We start from the raw sequence: 12,563 nt of genomic DNA on the forward strand, positions 1-12,563 counted from the left end.
CTTTTGCGCAAACCAATCAATATACACTTATTGCGATTTTTTTTTAACAAAAATATGTAGAAGAGCACATATCGGCCTAAACTAAGGAATACATTTTTTTTTATATATTTCTGGAGGATATTTATTATAAAAAAAAGTAAAAAAGAATGCGTTTTTTTCAAAATTAATGCTCTTTTTTGGTTTATAGTGAAAAAAAAAAAAACGCAGAGGTGATCAAATACCACCAAAAGCAAACTCTATTTGTGGGGAAAAAAGGATGTCAATTTCGTTTGGGCACAATGTCAGACAACCGCGCAATTGTCAGTTAAAACGTTGCAGTGGCGAATCGCAAAAAGTGCTCTGCTCAGGAAAGGAGTAAAATCTTCCGGGGCTGAAGCGGTTAAATTTGCTTGCTGTGACATTGTAATAGTCTTTATGTCATGTTATCAGTGGGAAGATAGCGATTCCTTGCACTTCTCTCAACTGTCTTGTCTGATCAACTGACTGCAGCAAAGACACTCTCTAGGTCACTTTCCAGCAGGTCTTCTCATAGCTCACATTGCCTCTGGTGTGCCAGCTTTGTGGTCTTGTATTATTGTGTGATCTTTTACGTTAAGAAGATAAATTGCTTCTTAGCACATAAGAGAATTAGCCGGCTGTTTCCTAAAACTCCACGGCTTTAATAAATCAAAAATGCTTTTCAGGATTCTGCTAAGACTCAGGGCCAAACCATATACCTGCTTAGCAAGTCACCATCTGTTTCATGTGTTGCAGAAAGGCCAGTGGACTAGCAGTTAAAGCATAAAATACTGTTAGACGAATACAAAGGTTTAAGTTAGTGTTGCTAAAAGCTGAACTCCAGGCACAAAATTACTAATCTAAATATATTCTCCAATAGTCACAAAGATTATAAATCTATTTTGTATACACTAAATGCTTTTGCAAACCCAGATATTACCTTGTGAAGGTAGTAGTGACATCATCACCATGCTGTACATAGCCTGTGCAGAGAGAGAGCAGAGCTGTGGGAGGGACCCAGCAGGCCACACCTTCTACATGCTGCCCGCAGAAAATGACAGAAGAGGGCAGCTACAACACCAGTCACCCTGCACAAGGATTGAAAACATCTGTGACCGGTCCTTAACCACTTCCCACCCGGCCAATGCATATATACGGCCGGGTGGGAGCCGTCTACTCCTGACAGGCCGTTCAGGAACGTCCTTCAGGAGTAGCGGGATCGCGCGTGCGCGCGCAGCGGCACGATCCCGATGTGCTCGTGTCACCCGGACACGGCACATCTCAGATCGGCAGGAGGGCTCTGTGATTGGCCCTCCTGATCACATAACGGCCGTGTCCAATCACGGCCGTCATGTGATGTAAACAAACAGCCGGTTGCTAGGCAATCGGCTCTCCTCTCCTCACACGGAAGTCACCGCTGAGGAGAGGAGAGCAGAACGCTGCAGCCGGCTGATGATCAGTGAGTATGGGCTGCTTTTTACAGCTTTTTACTCACTGATCATCAGTGTAGTGTAAACACACAACACACCACACAGTACAAACACAGTCCCCACATATGTCCCCAAAACACACATGTCCCCAAAACATACATGTCCCCAAATAATAAAAACACATGTCCCTAATAATAAAAACATGTCCCCCACATATGTCCCACTAAAATCACATGTCCCAATGATTATCTGCACACATATGTACGTGATCACCTGCACACATATGTACATGATCATTTGCGTACATATGTCCGTGATCACACAAACCAATTATTATACACTTAACGGAATTTTTTTTACCAAAAACATGTAGCAGAATACATTTTGGCTTAAATTTATGACAAAATTTGATTTTATTGGATTTCTTTTCAAATAGAAAAAAGAAAATATTGTTTTTTTTCCAAATTTCCGCTATTTTTGCGCTTGTATCGCAAAAAAAAAAAAAACGTGAATAAATAACACCAAAATAAAGCTCTATTTGTGCGAACAAAATGATAACAATTTCATTTGGGTACAGTGTAGCATGACCGCGCAATTGTCACTGAAAGCGCTAGAGCGCTGAAAGCTGAAAATTGGGCTGGGAAGGAAGGGGGTGAAAGTGCCCTGTATTGTAGTGGTTAATACAGGAAGCTCCGGCACAGAGGCAACATTTCACACTGCATTGCTACACAGATTTGGAGAAAAATGCATAAAGCACACCATGATTCAAGTAAGAATACACATATTCTTTACAGTTAGACAATATTTGCTTATCCTATTTCAGCTGTAAAGCATATTTCCACATTTGCAGCCACCAAATTTAAGGAAACCTCAACATATATTATTATGTGTTCCCATTCTCACAGCTTCCAATTTTTTATTTTTTATTTTTTTATAGAATATTTCAATATTTTAGATGTTTTTCAGGAGAATGTGTTGTGACTGACTGCAAGACTTTATTATCACTTTAAGGTAAAAAAAATTAAAGGGATTGTAAACCCTCAGGCCGCGTACACACGCGGGGACTGTTCGCCCAACTTTGTCCGCTGAACAGTGTTTCGGCGGACAGTCCGCCCGTGTGTGGGCTTTCAGCGGACAGTTTCAGCGAACAGTCCGCTGAACAAGGTTTTTCGGAAATTCCGAAAAACTGTCCGCTGAAACTTTGTTTCAGCGAACAGTCCCCTCGTGTGTAGGCTTGTTCGTCAAACTAAGTTCCGCGCATGCTCAGAAAGGATTTACACGCCGAAAGTTATAATGCAGTGTATAGGACGTCGTATTTTTCGTCCCGTCGTACGTGCCGTTCACGTCATCGCGCACAGTTTCAGCAAACTGTTCGTTCGTCGTGTGTGGCCATGTCCGTCCATGCTAATTTTGAGCGGACTGTTTGCCAAAACTGTTTGACGGACAAAGTTGGGCGAACAGTCCCCGCGTGTGTACGCGGCCTCACAGTTTTTCACCTTAAAGCGGAGGTCCATCCATCCCTGCAAAATTAAAAGCCAGCAGCCACACATACTGCAAACATTTGCTCCCGCTGCTGTCAATCAAATCCAGTGACGCAGGAGGTGGGAGGGCGGGGCCAAGTCCTGCAGTCTGTGTCAATGCATGCAACAGCAGGACTCGGGAGCGGGCCAGCATGAGTGCCCCCATGGAAAGCGGCTCTCTGTGTGGGCACTGAAGTGAGAAGGAGCGCCACAAGGGACTCCAGAAAAGGGGGATTGGGACAGCTCTGTGCAAAACCCTTGCACAGAGCAGGTAAGTATGAAAAAAATAGAAGCTTTACAATCACTTGAAGACTTTAGAACCTGTTTAAGGTTTGTATGTGACTGTCATAAGAGATTTGAACCGTGGAAGCTGTGCCTAAAAAAAAGGTAAGAGGAGGACAAAGTACTAGTCGTAGGATGCCCCTGTTGCAGATGAATGGGCATGTACAGGTGACAGCTTCCTTGCAGGCTTGGTCCTGAGGGTTCGGACTAGGATCGGAAACACGCACAAGCTCATCCCTACTGGTCACCAGTGTTGTCTGTAGGCTCCCTGCAGCTGATCTTTCCCCCAGTTACTTTGTTACCATTCCTTGTTCTACATAGAACCCATAGAACCTTGTGTAAAGGCCGCCATCTTGGTAGAGGCAGTGCTTTTGGTTCCCCATGTCAGAGCCTACCACCTGATGTCCAGTGAGGTAACGATCAGTAAGAAAGAGGAGAGGTGGAGGAAGCAAGGATCAAATGAATGAATGAAGCAAAAGCAGGAAGATCCTTGCAGTGAAAGTCCTCACGAACAGGTTATAAAGCTATAGAACCGGAGGGACTAGTCACAGGAAGTCGCTTCTGTTTCAGGAGGAATTTGAGGTAAAAGGTAGATCTTTCAGTGTGTTGCCTATGAACAATTAACATTTCTAGATGTTCCCTATAAGATAGCCAGTCTGCAATTTTTCAGTTCAGACCCACTTTAAATTGCATAGATGCCCACAGACTCAGGTTTGCTGGCATATTTCCACATCTAGGAGCTCTGTCTCGATGACCCTTTTATGAGTTACTGAGCATGCACATTATCTCAAAGAGTATTAAATGAGGGGATTGCAGCTTGGACTGGGTGTTTTCTTTTTATGATTAGGGGTGGGGTCACCCAGAAAGCAGCGTGGTCTAGGTCGGGACCACCTAGTCATCGGGCATAATCTGGGCAGTACTGCACAGAAAGTTGGGTGTGTTAAATGTCAGCCATGGCTGAGGGTGACAGTGTCCAAGGGTCTGGGATAAATATCTTGGCAATTATGAAACTCTAGTCACAAGAACTGACAATAAAAGATGTGAAATGTATGTGAAGGAGTTTCGCTGTATTAGTTATCATAGTGATGGCGATGAAAATGATTAACAGTGATGTACATGCATTGATGTTTGTCTGGAATAATATTCCTCATATCCTGTACACAGAGCAGTTTATTTGTATAGTAAAGCAATTGTGGAAACTCATTTTTTTTTATGTATTGCTAATTTGTAGTTTGCTGTGTCAGGTGGGGCTCATAGCAGCCGTCTTACCCTTACTGATATTCTGTAATGTAGTGATCATTACCTGTGTATCACCTTAGCACACAGAACTCTGTGTCCTGCATTCCTTTCTCAGGCTGGGCTCTATTACATAATATGTTTGCCAAATAGATAAGGATTGCTAGTTCATTACCCTGTGCGGATACACAAACACCTGGAAGCTTGCTAACCTGTAGCTGTCTCACCTGAGAATCACCCACCGACAAAACAAATAATGATTCACGACATAGGGGTTAATGGGGGCGCTAAGAACTTTCCAGGCCTGCCACTGCCTGGAGGGATGTCAAACCGGAAAGCAATGCATGGATGAATTTCACCACATGCAGAGCTAATTCTCGGGAAGAATATGATGCTTTTTTAAATGTCAAGAGCACTGTCAGTGCATTCCATAATATCAGGCGTCTTCCTACCCCCTGCACAACTTTTAATGTACAATCACATACCAGTAATTAAAATGGACATTCACCCTGGAATTACTCAATGAATATTAAACAGACATATTTCCTCCTACTGTATATGTACCTTGATTAATGCATAGTACCATGCTTGACTTCTGTACACACACTGGTTGTCGAGCAATCATCATTGGAAACAGATGGCCATTTATCAGCTACACCATGTGTAGCACCCTCTACACCATGTGTAGCACCCTCTACCAATAGGTAGGTGCTAGTATGGGATTTTTTACTAGGGAGACTGTCAGAACAGGTAAATTTAGGCAGGCCTATGCTTTGAGCTAGGCCTGTCTGTTTTGATCTAGGGACTGGGAGTGGTTAGAATAGCAGTGGGTGTGGCCATCTGTGCTCTAGTTCTGAGGCGCCTCCCCTGCTTCCAGGGAAAATGTTCTGGAAGAGGGGCAGGGTCTAGAACTGGAGTGGCAGGCAGCTCCTGTTGGAGCCCTGACCAATCCCCAATTGGTGTTGGCAGGGGGTAGGCTTCCTATATAAGCTGAGGTAACATGCCACTGGGGAGGAGTTGTCAGCGGGGTGAAGTAGCGAATGGAGTACTAGACAGCAGCAGGAGGGCACCCCCATCTGGGGGGGAGGGGGTGCTGATCGCAGGAGGAGGCCCAGGGAGAACTGTAAAGGACCTTTGCCTTTACACGGTCATTGGCAATGTCCTTATCATTACACGGTCATTGATAAGGAACTCCTGGAGCAGAGGGGCAGGTGAAGCTGTCGAAACATACAGTCTGGTCAAGTTCTCCATCAAGAATTTAGGGCAGAGAAACATTGGTGAGTGTACCACAGTGGAGGGATGGATGTGCCAGGAAGTCTGTGAGGGATCTTCACTTCTACATGGTCAGTAGTGAAGTCCTTGTCATTACATGGTCAATGATGAGGAGTCCTGGATCAGAGGAGAGACTTTGGGGAGTTGTGTCAAATCGATGTGGCCTGAGGGCAAAGGATTTGCAAGCAGGGCTAGCTAGGAACAGTAGTCCATCACTCTTAATGTGCTTTTAAACTACTAGGCCTCCGGGGAGAGGTACTGCAGGCCTCTGGCCTAGTAGCAGCGAGCAACCAGAGTCTGCATTGAGAAACTGTTCAGAGAGGGTCCCTATGCTTAAAGAAGATGTGACATTACACTAATAACTACAGTATAAGTTTGTGCAGGAGGAGAGGATTTTCTGGGAACATCACTCTTACACAGTAAAGAGTGATGTCCTCATCCTTACACGGTCATGGGTGAGGAAGTTCTGGAAGCAATAGTCTGCAGGAGTTATGCAGATGAGGAGCAATAGTCTGCATGGAGATACAGGGGAAAAGACTGAATCATGCACATACCGTATATACTCGAGTATAAGCCGAGATTTTCAGCCTCTTTTTTGAGGCTGAAAGTGCCCCCCTCGGCTTATACTCGAGTCATCGCTGTCTGCCCGCTCGATCAGCGTGTCGAGCAGACAGACAGCGGCCATTCTAGGATTCAAAGGCCACGCCTCCGGCTCCGCCTTCGCCTGTGATAGGCGGAACACTGAATTTCCCAGCAGCCTGTGTTCCGCCTATCACGGACATCGTATCATCCTCGTACTACGGACGAGGATGATACGATGTCCGTGATAGGCGGAACACAGGCTGCTGGGAAATTCAGTGTTCCGCCTATCACAGGCGAAGGCGGAGGCGCGGCTTTTGAATTTTACAATGGCCGCCGAGGCGCCGACGAAGAGGGCACGGGACGGAGGCAAGGCAAGGCACGGCACGGGACGGGACGGGACGGAGGCAAGGCAAGGCACGACACGGGACGGAGGCAAGGCACGGGACGGAGGCAAGGAGGCAAGGCACGGGACGGAGGCTCGGGACAAAGGCTCGGGACACAGGTAGGCTGGACACACACACACACACACACACACACACACACACACACACACACACACACACACACACACACACACACACACATGGATGGAGACACACACAGGGATGGATGGATGGATGGAGACACACACACACAGGGATGGATGGATGGAGACACACACACACAGGGATGGATGGATGGATGGATGGAGACACACACACACAGGGATGGATGGATGGATGGACACACACACACACAGGGATGGATGGACGGACACACAGGGATGGACGGACACACAGGGATGGACGGACACACAGGGATGGACAGACACACACACAGGGATGGACAGGCATGTCTCACCCTCGGCTTATACACGAGTCAATAAGTTTGCCAGTTTTTTTGGGGGTAAATTGAGGGCCTCGGCTTATATTCGGGTCGGCCTATACTCGAGTATATACGGTACTTCCTTCAGGCTCAAACTATGTGCTAATCAGTAAAATCTACAAATACGATGGCAAAATGAACTATACTATGGCCATTCCATATACCCATTTCCCCAACCGAGTTGTACCCCCCAATAAACAAAAAAACAAAAACATAAAAAAAACAGCAAAGGACTGTTCACTGTCTCTGCAAGTGATATATGGGAGTCTGGCAGCGGGGTGATATGATGGATGTTTGTTACTAGTGGCAACTACACCGCTACACGTGCAACTAATAGTGTCAGCCCCCCTTATGCTTTTTATGTCTTAGTTAGCATTAAAGCACAGAAGCAGCTTGTTCAAGCAGTTTCTAGTCAGGCTTTGCAACTACAGGACAGCATGAGGACGGGGGGCTGAGCGTGTCACTGATAATAGCTGGCAGTTTTGAGTGATGATTGTTGGACAACCAAAGCATGGACATAATTCAAATATGGCGCTATGTATTTATCATAGGCACATGTGTTATATGGCTGTTTAGAGTTTATTCAGTATGTAGCGGCCATAACCCTTGGCAGGGTGGCCTTAACTTTTGGGCTTACCAGTTACCTCCGCTTGGCTGGTTCTTCCACGTGTAATGGTTCCCATAGTTTGTACCCAACAACTTTGGACGCTGACACCATAAAAGTCCTTTAGAAAAGGTTTTTTATTTGCAGGGGTAACATCCAACAAACACAGTCTCATATGGGAACAGAGGGCAAGGGTGAAGAAACTCAGGCACCTTGAACTTCTAATATCAGAAAATCTCTAATACCACCCAGAGAGTAGCCAATGATCTAGCCAGAGATTAGGGCAGTCAGCACTTTGATCCAGAACTTGTGAAACCTTGGGCTTTGAGTAACTTGTAACTGGAACGTTCTCTATCTCCTTGGCAGTACTGGAAAAATGTGAATTTGTCAGTGTCCTCCACAACTCAGCAACCAGGCACTTCTCAGGATGCCAGCTTATCAGCCCTCCTCCGAAGAGTCCCCCCCCGGTCACTTACACGAGCTGCGGTGCCCCTCCAAGCCGAGAGCGCACCCGGACGCCTTGAATCCTCCCTCAGTTACTGCGCCTTGAACCGGTTCCGAGACTCGAGAACAGACGGATCCTCACCTCAGACCAGGCGGGTCTATTGGGGCTAACCAACCAAAGCATGTTGCGGAGCGACGAACGCTCCCGTGACTGGTACCCCTCGCAGGGCTACCCCAGTCCAGTATCAGGAACAGGCCGCTATGGCCTCACGAACGAACCCTCAACACGTGACTTCAACATCTTAAGTACCCTTCCCCAGACTCCTCAGTGGGACCCGGCACACCCACTGATTGGTTCCAGGGAACGCTGATACCCAAAGCGTCCAACCAGGCCTGGTTCTGAGCCTGTCATGTGCACCTAACTGTACACATGACCAGGCAGAACTCTAACACAGCCCAGCCAAACTGATGTCAAAGTTAACCTACACAATTAACCCTCAGAACCCTATTACTATTCTGAGGCAAAAACTAAATTTACACATGACAGACACTTTGTCCATAGTGTCATCGCTACAAGTAATTCTGGAGTGAACTTTCACTATAGTAAAAGTGCTAGCAGGCCGGGACAAGCATCCTCTTCGCTGGTGCTCCCAGCCTACATTAAAATCGAAATATTCCATAGAACATAAAGACCCTTTCTTTTTAAAGTCAGCTGGCAGTGATGGGAGAGAGGATTATGGTGCTGGCCAAGGGCAGAGTAAAAATAGCACTCCCATCAATTACTAGTATGTAATTACAAATTGAAAGATGGTGCTGATGTATTTCCAGATGTACTTATTCTTTAAGGTAACCATGATAAAATGATATTTTCCACTGAATCTGGAAAAACTGGCTAATTGTTATATCAGACTTTTTGACAACAAACATGCAAATTTGCTGTTTTAAGGCAACATCCGACCGTGTGTACACTCCATCGGACAAACTTTTTCCGTTTTCATTGGACTTTTGTTGGCTGTGCAAACGGACAAACTTTCCGGCAACAAAAGTCAGATGGAGCAAAGTCTGATCGCGTGTACAGAAAACCATAGGACTTTTGTGCAAAGTACAAACACGTATGCTCAGTAGTGATGGACGAACGTTTCGCCCGGCGGTCGTTTCGCGGCGAATTTCCGACTTTCGCCGTCCGCGGGTTCGAACGCCTTTTTCCGTCGTTCGCCCCGGCGGACTTACGTGTTTAATGTATACAAGAACTTTAACCTTTCGTGACACGTTTATCATGTGTTACAGGACAACCAATTGAGACATGACAGCTCATGGACACTTGGACATTCCCCCTAACCTATAAATACACCCGATCCGGTGGCCATTTTACATTCTTTCTTCTGTCACTGTAGGGAAAGGATCCTGTGTGGAGTAGGGACAGAGAAAACGCTAGCTATTTGGTACACAAAAGTTCTTTTCAGGACTGGTATAGGTGTTAGGTCAGCAGCCTGAGTTTCTTTTGTCAGTTTAGATAAAGGGACAGAGCGCTGTATGCTGCTATTTTAGGGACAGCTCAGCCAGATTAGTCTTTCTTCATCATCATCATCATCATCATCATTAGCTGTTACTATCAGGTCCACAAAAGAGCTATTCCAGCTAATCGTTCCAGCCTACTCTTTTTTGCCAATTTGTATAGGGACAGGCAGGAAGCAGTGTGTCAGGCAGTGAGGATAATTTTAAAGACTTGCTGTTACTATTAGTTCCACAAAGGTTCTTTTCAGGACTGGTATCAGTGGTACGGTAATAGGCTTGTACACGTATAATATTCTTTCTTCCAAATATAGAAAGAATATTATACTTGACTGCTGCCCTTCTGCTGCAGTCTGCTAATCATTCACAACTCACTTGTTCCACAAAGCTCTTTATCAGGACTGGTAACTTGGTCTGTCTAGGGTGCTACGGTACATAGGCTTGGGTGCGGTACAGTCTGCTGTTCTGTAAGGACCGCTATCGGTCCACAATACATAGGGTTGCCGTGCACTACTGCTGACCGCTGCCCTATACTGCAGCAGTCCTTCAGCGGTATAGGGACTGACGCACAGTCTGCTAAACACTAATACACAACCTGCTTGGTCCACAAAAGTTCTTATAAGGACTGGTAACTTGGTATAGGGTGCTACGGTACATAGGCCTGAGTGCGTTACAGTCTGCTGTTCTGTAAGGACCGCTATCGGTCCACAATACATAGGGTTGACGTGCACTACTGCTGACCGCTGCCCTATACTGCAGCAGTCCTTCAGCGGTATAGGGACTGACGCACAGTCTGCTAAACACTAACACACAACCTGCTTGGTCCACAAAAGTTTTTATAAGGACTGGTAACTTGGTATAGGGTGCTACGGTACATAGGCCTGAGTGCAGTACAGTCTGCTGTTCTGTAAGGACTGCTATCGGTCCACAATACATAGGGTTGCCGTGCACTACTGCTGACCGCTGCCCTATACTGCAGCAGTCCTTCAGCGGTATAGGGACTGACGCACAGTCTGCTAAACACTAATACACAACCTGCTTGGTCCACAAAAGTTCTTATAAGGACTGGTAACTTGGTATAGGGTGCTACGGTACATAGGCCTGAGTGCAGTACAGTCTGCTGTTCTGTAAGGACCGCTATCGGTCCACAATACATAGGGTTGCCGTGCACTACTGCTGACCGCTGCCCTATACTGCAGCAGTCCTTCAGCGGTATAGGGACTGACGCACAGTCTGCTAAACACTAATACACAACCTGCTTGGTCCACAAAAGTTCTTATAAGGACTGGTAACTTGGTATAGGGTGCTACGGTACATAGGCCTGAGTGCGTTACAGTCTGCTGTTCTGTAAGGACCGCTATCGGTCCACAATACATAGGGTTGACGTGCACTACTGCTGACCGCTGCCCTATACTGCAGCAGTCCTTCAGCGGTATAGGGACTGACGCACAGTCTGCTAAACACTAACACACAACCTGCTTGGTCCACAAAAGTTTTTATAAGGACTGGTAACTTGGTATAGGGTGCTACGGTACATAGGCCTGAGTGCAGTACAGTCTGCTGTTCTGTAAGGACTGCTATCGGTCCACAATACATAGGGTTGCCGTGCACTACTGCTGACCGCTGCCCTATACTGCAGCAGTCCTTCAGCGGTATAGGGACTGACGCACAGTCTGCTAAACACTAATACACAACCTGCTTGGTCCACAAAAGTTCTTATAAGGACTGGTAACTTGGTATAGGGTGCTACGGTACATAGGCCTGAGTGCAGTACAGTCTGCTGTTCTGTAAGGACCGCTATCGGTCCACAATACATAGGGTTGCCGTGCACTACTGCTGACCGCTGCCCTATACTGCAGCAGTCCTTCATTGGTATAGGGACTGACGCACAGTCTGCTAATCACTAACACACAACCTGCTTGGTCCACAAAAGTTCTTATAAGGACTGGTAACTTGGTATAGGGTGCTACGGTACATAGGCCTGAGTGCGTTACAGTCTGCTGTTCTGTAAGGACCGCTATCGGTCCACAATACATAGGGTTGCCGTGCACTACTGCTGACCGCTGCCCTATACTGCAGCAGTCCTTCAGCGGTATAGGGACTGACGCACAGTCTGCTAAACACTAATACACAACCTGCTTGGTCCACAAAAGTTCTTATAAGGACTGGTAACTTGGTATAGGGTGCTACGGTACATAGGCCTGAGTGCGTTACAGTCTGCTGTTCTGTAAGGACCGCTATCGGTCCACAATACATAGGGTTGACGTGCACTACTGCTGACCGCTGCCCTATACTGCAGCAGTCCTTCAGCGGTATAGGGACTGACGCACAGTCTGCTAAACACTAACACACAACCTGCTTGGTCCACAAAAGTTTTTATAAGGACTGGTAACTTGGTATAGGGTGCTACGGTACATAGGCCTGAGTGCAGTACAGTCTGCTGTTCTGTAAGGACTGCTATCGGTCCACAATACATAGGGTTGCCGTGCACTACTGCTGACCGCTGCCCTATACTGCAGCAGTCCTTCAGCGGTATAGGGACTGACGCACAGTCTGCTAAACACTAATACACAACCTGCTTGGTCCACAAAAGTTCTTATAAGGACTGGTAACTTGGTATAGGGTGCTACGGTACATAGGCCTGAGTGCAGTACAGTCTGCTGTTCTGTAAGGACCGCTATCGGTCCACAATACATAGGGTTGCCGTGCACTACTGCTGACCGCTGCCCTATACTGCAGCAGTCCTTCATTGGTATAGGGACTGACGCACAGTCTGCTAATCACTAACACACAACCTGCTTGGTCCACAAAAGTTCTTAT

The sequence above is a fragment of the Lithobates pipiens genome, unplaced genomic scaffold (assembly GCF_037356315.1).
Source record: "Lithobates pipiens isolate NorthernLeopardFrog02 unplaced genomic scaffold, aLitPip1_a1.2 Scaffold_8, whole genome shotgun sequence".
Lineage (NCBI taxonomy): Eukaryota > Metazoa > Chordata > Amphibia > Anura > Ranidae > Lithobates > Lithobates pipiens.